The sequence below is a fragment of the Triturus cristatus genome, chromosome 1_2 (assembly GCF_964204655.1).
Source record: "Triturus cristatus chromosome 1_2, aTriCri1.1, whole genome shotgun sequence".
NCBI lineage: Eukaryota > Metazoa > Chordata > Amphibia > Caudata > Salamandridae > Triturus > Triturus cristatus.
This window is the reverse complement of record NC_140580.1, coordinates 47,718,708-47,729,820: the sequence shown is the minus strand read 5'-3', so window position 1 is coordinate 47,729,820 and position 11,113 is coordinate 47,718,708. Positions and strand designations below refer to the sequence as shown.

Here is an 11,113-nt window from a genome sequence, read left to right as displayed (position 1 = left end):
AGTCCTCCTGAACTTTTCTGCCCTACCACTTTCAAATGTCACCAGCCGCCACTGATTTCCACTGCCCCCCGCCCCTTTGTACTTCGTTTATACTTGTATATCCCTGGACCCCCACATTGACGGGTCAGGCTCCTGCAAACTCGGCCGCAGTGCCCACGTTCGCAGGCTATTTTTCTCCTTCGTATCCACCGGTTCTGGCCTGTTCCGTTCTGAGAATCTCACTCCACAGTAAAGCGAGTTTGTTTCGCCGCATTAATGAGGTGGGACATCGCCCCAGAAACCTGGCGCCCCGAATCGTCAATGTTCACAGGTTTACCATACTTTACATCGACTCGGAGAGGGAGGAGCTGGCAAAGAGAAGCAGGTCCACGCCCAACCCGAAACCATTTCCTGCCTGCAGTGATTTCCTGCTTGTTAGCCGCAAGCGGAACAAGCTCCGGGTACAAGCGTTGCGACGTTTCTTCCTACAGCGGCTGACTCATGTCTGTTCCTCACTCTGAGTCCGATGTTTGAGCGCAGCTTGGCTGTGGGGAAGAGGGCGAGGAGAACCGGAGCGCCCCCTCTGCACTGTGCGGTTTGGTTTAGCAACATCTGGTGCACTGGGCATCGGAGGCTCGTCTGTGACGAGAAGGTGAGGGTGTGGCGCACATGTCTCCAGGCCATACCACCTGTTGTTTCCTAGCAACTTCTGCGGTGCCAACACGAGGAGTGGGGGTTCTTGCCGCGAATACCTTAATCCACTGGTGTTTACATTAAAGCATGCATCTTTTGCCTGTTAGAGGCACTTCCAGCAGCTGCCACTTAACTCCTAGTTAGTAAACCTTTTTACACAGTAAGTGCGTCACAGAACAAAGCAGAGCCCTTCGTTTCGTCACTAGCACCAAGCTAGAAATGGCGGTTATTGTGAACGTGTACTGCTTGTGAAAATGTACCAATGGGAGCCTGCCAGCTGTGTGTTTCACAGCAGAAAAAAATACAGTTGAGCCAATAAACACACACTTGCAGTGCTTACAATCTTTACACGGGATGGAAAGACTTGTGTTTGTGTGTGGGGGGTGGAAAGACTTGTATTTGTGTGTGTGTGTGTGTGTGGGGCGGGGGGGGGTTATCTTTAAAAGGAGCTTAGCAAACCTGCTAAAGGGATGTACCCAACCCAATTAGGGGCGTGGCCTAAACCATTGGCATTGTGTGCTTAAGAAAATCATTTTCTCCCTCGTAAAGGATAGAAACTAGCAAAAGCAGGGTACAAGTCCTAAAAAAAAAGAAAGTGGGGGGATGCTGACGTCAGAGCCGCAACTAGAGCCAAATGTGTGGGGGGGCTAAGAAAAATTCAGGGGGGGGGCTGAATCTTTTAAGCCATAGGCAGAGTGGAACTGCAGGGGCTCTTAGAAGGGGTGAAACAACAGCGAGGCCTCATTAACATGCATATGGTCTTTTAAAGACCTGTGAAGTGCTCGGGTGCGGCTGTATGTGCGCCGGGAAGCTGTCTCATCCCGTGCTGCCACACACGAGGGGGGGGGGGGGGGGGGCTGAAGCCCTTTGAGTCCAATGGGTGTTGCGCGCCTGGCTGACGTCACAACAGGTAGTGACGTCACGAAAAGTGGCTTGCACCATCAGACTCATTGCCTCCCCTCGCTCACCCCTTGGATGCAATTGCATCAGAGAAGCCAGCGCATGAGCAGCGTTCTGTATGAGCTCCGATATCTCCCCCAGAGAGGCCAAAGAGTGAATGTGTGGCTCCATTTGCTCCAGTTATCGAGGTCCCGGTAAAATAAGTGGGGAGACGCTGTCCACCCGCGTGGTACCCCGACTCGAGCCCTGAGCAAAAGGGTATATTTCTTGGGGGGGGGGGGCAGGCAGAGTGTGGACAATAAAAACAGCAAATTCTTTACAATAATTTATTTACATTACTTAAAAATCGAATTGACGGCAGAGCAGGGCAAGGTGTGGCCTGACCTGTCTTTCCTGCTATGAAATACCTTTGGGCCAAGTCCGCTCTATATAAAAAAACGAAAAAAAGAAACCAAGGAATTTAATAAACTGCTTAAAAGAGAGCAACTCTTTAGACCCATGTTTGCTTTGTCGTCTTACTTCTGCCTTCATGACCCATCAGTAGTGTCCGGGTAGCTGCTTCCCCCGCCCATCCTCGCTGAGTTCCATGTGGTAGGTGCTGTACCACCGCACCCTTGCTCGCTCGTCTGTGATGTCCAGGCATGGCTGGACACGCGCTGCACTGAGGCTAGGCCTCCGACGTTCGGTCGCAGCAAAAATGGGACACAGGCACGTTGTACTGTGTATGAGCTAAGACCTAGAGCGGTCTTGAGCTCCTTTGTTTATGCCTTCAGGCGAGCCCGCCCTCAGGCTTAGGGTGACTAGACGTCCCCGTTTTTCCAGGACGGTCCCCGTTTTTGGAGAAGTGCCCCCGTGTCCCGACACTTTTCTCCAAGTGACTCAAATGTCCCTGTTTTCAAACAGTGTCCAGGTTAAACACAGAAATGTCCCTGTTTTTCATTGTTCCGGTTGAGCATGCACGCGCATGCTCTCCTTGCACTGTTTACGGCATGTGTCGTCACTGAGGTGAGCGCTGTAGGAAGAAGGGAAATCCTTTGAGACATTTTACACGTAGCTCCACCTACGTCATTGTGCCAGCCAAAGTTTCTACTTTGGATAAAACAATATTTCTCCGTCCTGTAGCTTGTATTCATAACCATACAAACTTTTCAGTACCCCTTATGCATACCGTGCAAGGATTAATGCATTGCTCATTGCATGTTTTATTTATAACCAATTGATGCATGCTCTGTGTTCTCCATATCAAAGCTATGACTTTACCTTTTGACTGACCTTTCAGATCACGGCAAACTGTTTAGCTGGAAAGGACTTAAAGGAGCTGTATTAACACCTGTGGAAGAGGCGAGCAGCGCTGCTCGAGCTTTTTGCTCAGGTCTTCACACTATTGCACTATGAGATGATACCAATGGCTAGAGTGCACTATACATACCCCAGTAAGGTAACATGACATCCCAGCAGTGACCACGCAAATGTGGGAGGACTGTGGTTGGCCAGCCTTTGCCGCCCTTAAGACCCTAAGGCAGCAATACCTGGAGAGAAGTGTTTTTTTTTTTTTTTTACATTGGTCCATGACTGCCATTTGGCAATTTAGCATTCCGCAGTTTACCACTCATGCTTTTCTGTCATGAGCAACTAAGCAACATTGGTGAGTTGTACTTTATGTGGTGCTGACGCGCAGCTATAGAAACTAGCATTGATAAATCTAGTAAATCTGGTGTTTGCTAGCCTGTGATGTTTTATTGATTTTTGGCAAATATATGCTATAGTCCTTAAAAGTGTAAATGTAATAAAAAGTACTAATGCTGCTGTGTAAAGGAGAGGGGTGCCAATAAAAGACCGCTGATTTGTTGTCTGTAATGCTTCATCTCGGTCTGTGGAGGGAGCTATCATTGTAGTCCCTTTTCTAGGTCTATGACAGCTGTCAAATAGTCCTACTTTTATGTCCATGGTTACTGCAAACCGTAGTCCTACTTCTATGTCTATGACCCGTCCCCGTTTTTTGTTTTGAGAATCTGGTCACCCTACTCAGGGTGCATGTATGTATGCTACATTGTATAGGGCGGGCCGGGTGGCTCCGTCACTACAGTCTCCTGTCTCCGGCAGCTGATGAAACCGGCTATGCTGGGCAGCCAGAGCACAGCTTTTTTGTTGCAGTTTTAAATTACAGGAACTCAATCCAAAGGTATGCCTGCTCCTTACACGAGCCCCAGTTACAATTCAGAAGGACACATTCATTATTATGAATGAAGACACAGGAAAGCAAGTAAAGAGCGAAGAAGGAATGAGAGAGATCTAATCAGTGGTCAAATTATAACCTGTCGTTTAAAATCCCAGCGTTTACGCTTTACTAAACTGCATGATCATTGCCATGTCTCTGGGGCCTGTTTACCTCAGGCCGGGACACGTGGCTAGGCCTTGTGCTGAGTTGCGGCGTTCAAAACAGGACACACACGTGTACTTTGATTATAGCGCGGGACTGCCTCAGCGCAGCCGCACCTGTTTATTTATATGGGCAGCCACATGACCGCGGGCACAACCAAACTGGTGCGGTCAGGCTGGGACACCCCTGCATGGCCGGCCCCATTACATTTTTTTTTTTTTTGTAGTTTTATATAGTGCGAACTTGTCCCGGAGGTATCAGTGCACTTTGCATGAGCACCAGTTACGTTACAGATGGCCACACTCATTTTTTTTGTTGGGCACCTTTATTATAACAAAAATAAAACTATAAACTAAAACGGCTAACTCCCTTAACAGTGAGGTTCCCCTCAACATATTGCGCAGACCAGGTCCCATGGACAAGGTCCCTACAACAGGATCCCCCTATACGAGGGCTAAGTACTTGGATGCACTGTAAACGAAAGAAACAGAGGGTAAGTCAAAAAGGATACAGAAGGTTCTCTTCTCTGTTCACACTGGCTAACTGCCACCTCTTGGTCAGTCCATCACGAAGTCCTGGAAATGTTGAGACGGTGCCAGGTTTTTCCTGAGGTGGTACCTTAGGAGACCCCGCTTGGGTCCAGGCAACTCAGTCCCAGAGTGGACCCTCTCCATGCCAGGGGCTGTGTTTTCTGATTGGGCGGGTTCACCCTACGTGCAGTTGGGCGGTGAAATTGAGTCTATCAAGGGGATGTGGAGTGGGTGTTAGGTCAGCTTCCTCTTGGTAAACTTGTGACTCCAGCATGTCCTGATTCTCCACCCCCAGCTCACGTGGGGCTCATGGGTTTCCTCTGAACAGTTTGAAGCAGGATGCACTTCGTGTGACAATATCTCACCCTTGAGAGGCGGCTATCATGGATCCACTGACTTCCGAAATCTTCCACGGATTCAGTTGAAAGGGATGCTGGAACTTGCTCCCTGGGTGTCAGTCCTTTACGAGCACCCAGTCTCATACGGCGTGCTTGGAGACTTGCGCTCTTCTGTGATGTGACGATTGGCGGTTTTGTTCCTCGTGGGGGTTTTGGTGTGGTTCTGTGGCACTGGGGGGGAGATGACATTTGTGACCCTTCTCCTAAAACAGAGAGTACATGGGGCCACCCCAGTGGTCGTGTGGGGCATCAGCCGATAGTTTAAAAAAAATGTGTATATGGCTTTCTTGATGCACTGCTGCTCGGCCTGTGCAATGTGGATAGTTTTTGTGATGGTTTGCATGAACCATTCTACCTCCCCGTTGTTTTAAGGCCAACAAGGGTAATCCAGCGGTGTTTGGTCCCTCTGGACGCTATGTAGCTCGCCAGCTGTGGGCCATTGTCTGTGCGTAGTTCTCGGATGAGGCTGTCAGTTGCTATCACTTTTTCTAGTTTTGGGATGGTTTCCTTAGCTGAGGTGGTCCAGACTATTTCCACCTCTGGGTAGCAACAGAAGCCATCCATGACATCGAGGAGATGGTTGCCGCCTGGCAGGCTGCCAAAGTCTGCACTGGCACATTGCCAGGGGTGGTCAGGAGTTAAATGATGATATGCGGAGGAGGGTCACCCCACGCTGCCTTGGCAGAGGCTACACTGTTGGACTGTTCTTTTGTCCTTCCCATCGAGGCCGGGGAACCACACCTTACTTCTTAGCCTCCTCTTAGTCTTTGACCCTTTGGTGTGACCCATGTGCAAGGTCTAACATCCGTTGGGTCAGCTTGGCTGGCACCACCAGGTGAGTTCCATGGAGCAGACATTCATTGGCTGAGGCGGAGAGGTCTTCCTTCACGTGGCGTAGTGATTTAAGCGTGTCCCACTGTCCTGACTTAGGTGGCTGTTATAGCTTGTTGGAGGCATTCATTAACTTGTGCAGCTTCGATAATCTCGGCCAGTGAGATGTGAAGTGGGCGCTATCTCTCTGCCATGACTTTCACTCCTGCTTCTTCGGCCTCTTGCTCTTTTTGGGGGTAGCAGGCCCGGCATGCCGCGAGAGGTAGTCAGCCGGGTTGGGAAACTTGGGTCGGCATTCCACAGAGATGTGATACTCTTGAAGTTGTAGGATCCACTTCTTGATTCTCGGTGGAAGCTTAGACTCCGAACCTTTGAAAAGTGGTAGAAGAGGCTTGTGGTCTATGATGACCTTGAATGGGTGCCTGTAGAGGTAGATGTGGAAATGCTTGCAGCCCCAATGGATAGCGATCTCCTCTTTCTCAATGTGGGAGTCATAGCACAGCTGACATAAGCAATGGGGGCCCACTTTTCACCCAGTTGCTTCTGGGACAGGACTACCCCCAGATCTGGGGGGCATGCATTTACTGACAGCTTGGTGTTTTTGCTGGGTTCAAAATAAGCAAGGGTGGTGTCAGCGGACAGAGCTTGTTTTGTGTCCAGGAATAATTTTTTTGCTCTGGACCCCATTGCCATGGAGCCTACACCTTGGCAAGTTCCCGCGGCAGCCCAGTGAGCTGGGTCAGGTTTTACATAAAACTGCCACAATAGGTGGCCATTCCAAAGAAACTTCTTACTCCTGTAACCGTGGAGGGGGCTGGTGCATTCTGGATGTCGCTGAGCTTGGCTTGGTCAGGTGTGTTTCTTTTTGCAGACAACGGGTATCCAAAGAAGCATATCTCCTCACATTTCTCTGCGTAGAGTGAGGCTACAGCTTTGGAGTTGATGAAACACAGACCACAGTTGATGGAGATGCTCTTCCAAGGTGAGGGCATGAACCAAAATGTCATCGCTGGTGTTCAGAATGCCAGCCAGGCCCGCCAGTACCCTTCTGATAATATCCTGGAACACTTCCGATGCGCTGGAGATGCTGAGATTGAGGCGTTTTATCACAGTAGTCCCAGAGGAGTGGAGAAAGTGGTCATGTGTCGTGAATTCGGTGTGAGAGGGATCTGGTGGTATCCTAAACATAGGTCCATATTGGAAAACCACCAGGAGCCTGCCAGCTCCCTCACGATGTCATCAACTGTGGGTGTTCTATGGTGTTCTCATCTGATCGGGGTGTTTGGAATTATGTCTAAACATATTTGCACTTCCTCTGGCTGTTTGGGCTTGTGCGCATCAACAATTGGTGACACTTTGCATCGGTCCCTCCACCTTCTTGATGATGTCAGTCTTCTCCAGCTTAAGTAGTTCTGCTTCGACTTTGGGACGTAGGTGGAACACCACTCGCTGGTGGCATAGCGCAACTGCGTGCACCGTCTGGTCAAAATGGTCGTGGACTGACTGGTCTTTTAGACATCTAATGCCTTTGAACAGTTGTTCGAACTTGCAGCTAAGAGTCAAGGGCACTGATGTGGACCCTATATGTGAAGTGGACTAGCTGGTTCAGTGGTGTGGTAGTTGAGCAACATGTCCACCCCTCCTTTCGTGACATAGACTTTTGTTCGGGTGGCTTGTCCTTGGTGGCTGATGGTTGTGTTGAAGACTCCTGCTAGCAGGAGGTGCTTAGAGGTGCTGTAGGTGTACACCTTAGTGGTGGGTGGGTACAAAGTCAGAGGTGTATCCATCTTCTTATGCAGAGATGGGGGTAAGATATTGATCAAGGCTTCTATATCAATCAGCACCACTAGCGGTTGTCCTTCGAACATAATTTGGCATCCCCGGGTACGGCTGACTCAACCAGGAATCAGTTTTATGATGTGAATGACGTGGACAGTGCCTTCAGACTCGTTGCTGTCATCCGTGGCTCCAAGTTCCCCACGCAACTGGTTAGTCGTCTTGTTCCTCGGTCCCTTTGCAGCCGGCGTTGATCTGCGGACCTTGACGAAGTTGCTAATTTTTCCTTAGGCTGGGCACTTTCATACTTTGGTTTGGCACTCTCGCGCCTGTGGTGTGTGACCCCCCCCCACACCCGCATTGTCAGGTGGTTTGCTGCGTCTTCTGATGGCCTTTCTTTGATTGAGGCGAGGCAGCGGCGCCAACTTGGTTGACAGGTTTGGCCTTGATGGCCCTTTGGAGCGCAACTCCCATGTGGGCAGCTCACAATTTTGAAACCCTCTTCGACCTGCCCATGGTGAGGATTTTATCCATTGTCGTGCATGGTACCTGCAGCATGCGTTTGCACAGTTTTGCTGACGCACAGCCCCAAATGAATTGGGCACCTATTTCTCATCCTGCTTATTGGGCGCATGTGGTTGCCACCTTGCAGAGCCTTGCGTAAAATTGATCTACTTGTTTTTTGGTGTCTGTCGCCCTTGCCTGAGTAGGAATCGCTCGTAGTCTGGATTGGCCAGAGGTGCAAAATGAGACGTAAGGGCCACTTTCAGCGTGGCATAGGTTTGTGGGGGAGCCTGCTTCTCCTACCTTCTTGGACAGTTTGTGGACAGCAGCACCTCTGAGGTGTAGGAGCATGGGTCATTGCCTGTTTTCTTCAAGTGCCACTTCGGAGACGTATGTCTCTATACTGTCTACCGACATGGCCCACTTTGCAGCTTGACAATATGGTGCCCCTGCAACTGAAAAGAAAAGGTTCAATGGTGGGTATAGATGTCATGTGTGTGGACGTTTGGCACTTGTTTTGCCTTCAGGGGTGGTGAGGGCACTGGTGACAAGTCTTATTCTGGCTTGGCGCTGCTGGGCACAAGCTACATGAAGGTGTGAGCTGTGTGCTTGATTGGCATGTTTGGGCGCGCTTACCGCCTCTTTTCCGAGGTGGTTTCAGCGTGGCTCTGTGATTTTTTTCCCACCCTATTGGGGCAAGCGTATGGTGCTGATTAACTGTTGCCTCTTGGATGCCAGGCTCACAGGGAAGGAGCCTTGAAGTTTTCTTTCCCCTCTCCAGACGTCTGGGGTTTCCAAAAATTGTCAAACGAATACTCCAAGCACTCAAGTTATAATAATGAGTCAATTTCCAATCCGACAATAGGTGATGTAAAGTCCACTTTAATCCAATTCGTCTGTTCAGGTCAAGGAGGTGTAGCCCATAGGTCTTCTCAAAACAAGGTTAGCAGCGGTCCACACAGCCAATGTAAATTCCAGTCAATGGTAGGATTGTACATCCACAATACATTAGTTCAGTCAATAGTACAGTTCAGCCAACACATATTTCGTCGTTAGTTAATACCTATACTTTTTCAGGGCTGTAAACATTGTTCCCAAAAATGTGCTTGCTGAGCACGTGTTTTTAGACAGGAATAGGGATGCAGTGTGTGTGTGTGGTGGGCCATTAGCTGCAGGGCTGCTGAAACTGCTGCTAACTCTTACTGGGATCAGATGTGGTCAATGGGTGGAGCCACACCGGTACCAGCTGCACTGTTTCCTGCTGCAGAGGATCTAGCCCCGTGCTGTGTCGCGGATGGTGGATCCTGTCCTCCGTTACCAGTTGTCTTATCCCTGGGCCCGTATGATTCACGCCGGGCCCTGCGCTGTGTTGTGGTGCACAAGGCAGGACACACACGTAATTGGGTTCTAGTCGGGACTGTAAGGCTGCCCGGGGGGGGGGTTGCGCAGCGGCCCGCCCCTTTGAGGGCGGCCGCCTTAGTGCCACAGGAAGGCACAGGGGTGGGAGGTCGTGTCCCTGGGATAGACCAAGGGAGACCCCAGCAGATAGCTGCTTCCGGCGGGGAGGAGCCAGGGGGGTACATATTCTGTCTCCGCCACGGAAAGTGAAGCAGAGACTCCGGGGAGGGTGGCTCCCGCCCAACCTCTTGGTGGTTCACCTGGGGGGGAATGACCTCACATCACTAGGAAGGAGAGCTTTGCTACAAGACATGAGGGATACTTTCTGCAAGTTGAGCGTGTTGTTGGGGCCGTGTGAACTGTGGTGGTCTGAGATGACACCACGCGCGATTTGGCATGGTGCTCGCTCAGGCGACGCCATCGAGGTGTCTAGAAGAAAAGTTAACAGCGCCATGCGCAAGTTCACTGAGCAAAGAGGCTTTGGCTTCATCAGGCATGGCCTTCTGCACGCCAAATCAACGGGATGTCTGAAAGGCGATGGGGTTCACCTCTCGGATCTAGGCATGGAGTTGTTTTTACTGGATCTAGGGGAAGCACTGGCAGCTGCGGGTTGCGAATAATAGGGGACTTTGGTGGGGGGCCCTGGTAGTGACGGTGGCCACTCCCAAGGCTGTGGAGGAGTTACAGGGCGATCCAGGGTCTGCACATACCAAGGGGTATAGCATGCAGCAGCACCGCGTGGTGCTAAGCCAGGATACCCAGGGATCTTTAGCGTGTCCACTGGAAGACCTACGGCGCCCCGCTAACCGACAGGCGGTTGTGGGTCTGAGCAACCGGGGGCTGCCATGTATGCTCCGCCCACCCATCACGGGGGGGCGTGTGAAGCAAGTGGACTGGTGTTCCACGGATGGGAGGGGGGGACCCTCCCAACATTAGGTAGACACCTATTGGCGTTGCCATGGTGACTCTAGGCTTATCAGACGGGCAGGCGGCATAGGAGCTGGCCTGCCCTGGGATCGCCCGTAAGATAACCCACCATGTTTGCATATTGCTTATGCTAATAAACCTGCAGCAATATTTCTCCACTTACATTCAGTGTCGTGTGTTTTATTTATGTACTTATGTGTGTTGTGATAACTGTTGCCGATATTGGCACTATGCCTCAGCGCAGCCCTGTCCATTTATTTATATGGGCTGTCACATGACCGTGGGCGCAGCCAAACGGGCAAGGTCATGCCGTGCTGTCGGCAGGAACAACCTTGCGTGGCTGGCCCCATAACAATCATCGGCATACTGCTACTAAACCACGCCTCGTTTTTCTTGGCCAGTTAATATGAGCGGCGCTTGAAGAAATTTGGTCACTTGTGCTATTTCTTACAAATGTTGAAGGAATCGTTTTTTTGTGTTATATGTTAGTCAGTTTTTTCGAATACGTTTTTTAGCGCGATTTGCGTACACATGTTCACAAAAAGCTAGGGTTGTGCTTTGACCCATACCTAATGTATAAATGTGCAGAACAATGTCTTAAAGTAGAAATACAGTCTGAGGGGCACACCAGAAAACCCTGCATGGGGCGACAACTGCCAGGTTTTCGATGCAACCAAACAGTGCACCACAGGATTGTTTTATTTAATAAAATGCAGGCTTGGCCCCTGTACAATGTTCATTGAAGCGTGTTCCTGCCGTTCGCACAGCGCATTCTTTCTTTACAGTGCACACAGCAT

At 50.4% G+C, this 11,113-nt stretch overlaps 1 long non-coding RNA gene across 1 annotated transcript in view; it reads left to right on the top strand.

Annotated features, from left to right (window-relative positions):
• Positions 1-407: 407 nt before the first annotated feature.
• LOC146866736 (uncharacterized) overlaps positions 408-11,113 on the top strand; it is a 79,678-nt gene continuing 68,972 nt past the window's right edge. The window contains exon 1 of the long non-coding RNA XR_014960556.1: positions 408-631. This is a non-coding gene — a long non-coding RNA (uncharacterized LOC146866736). The remainder of the gene's footprint in view (positions 632-11,113) is intronic.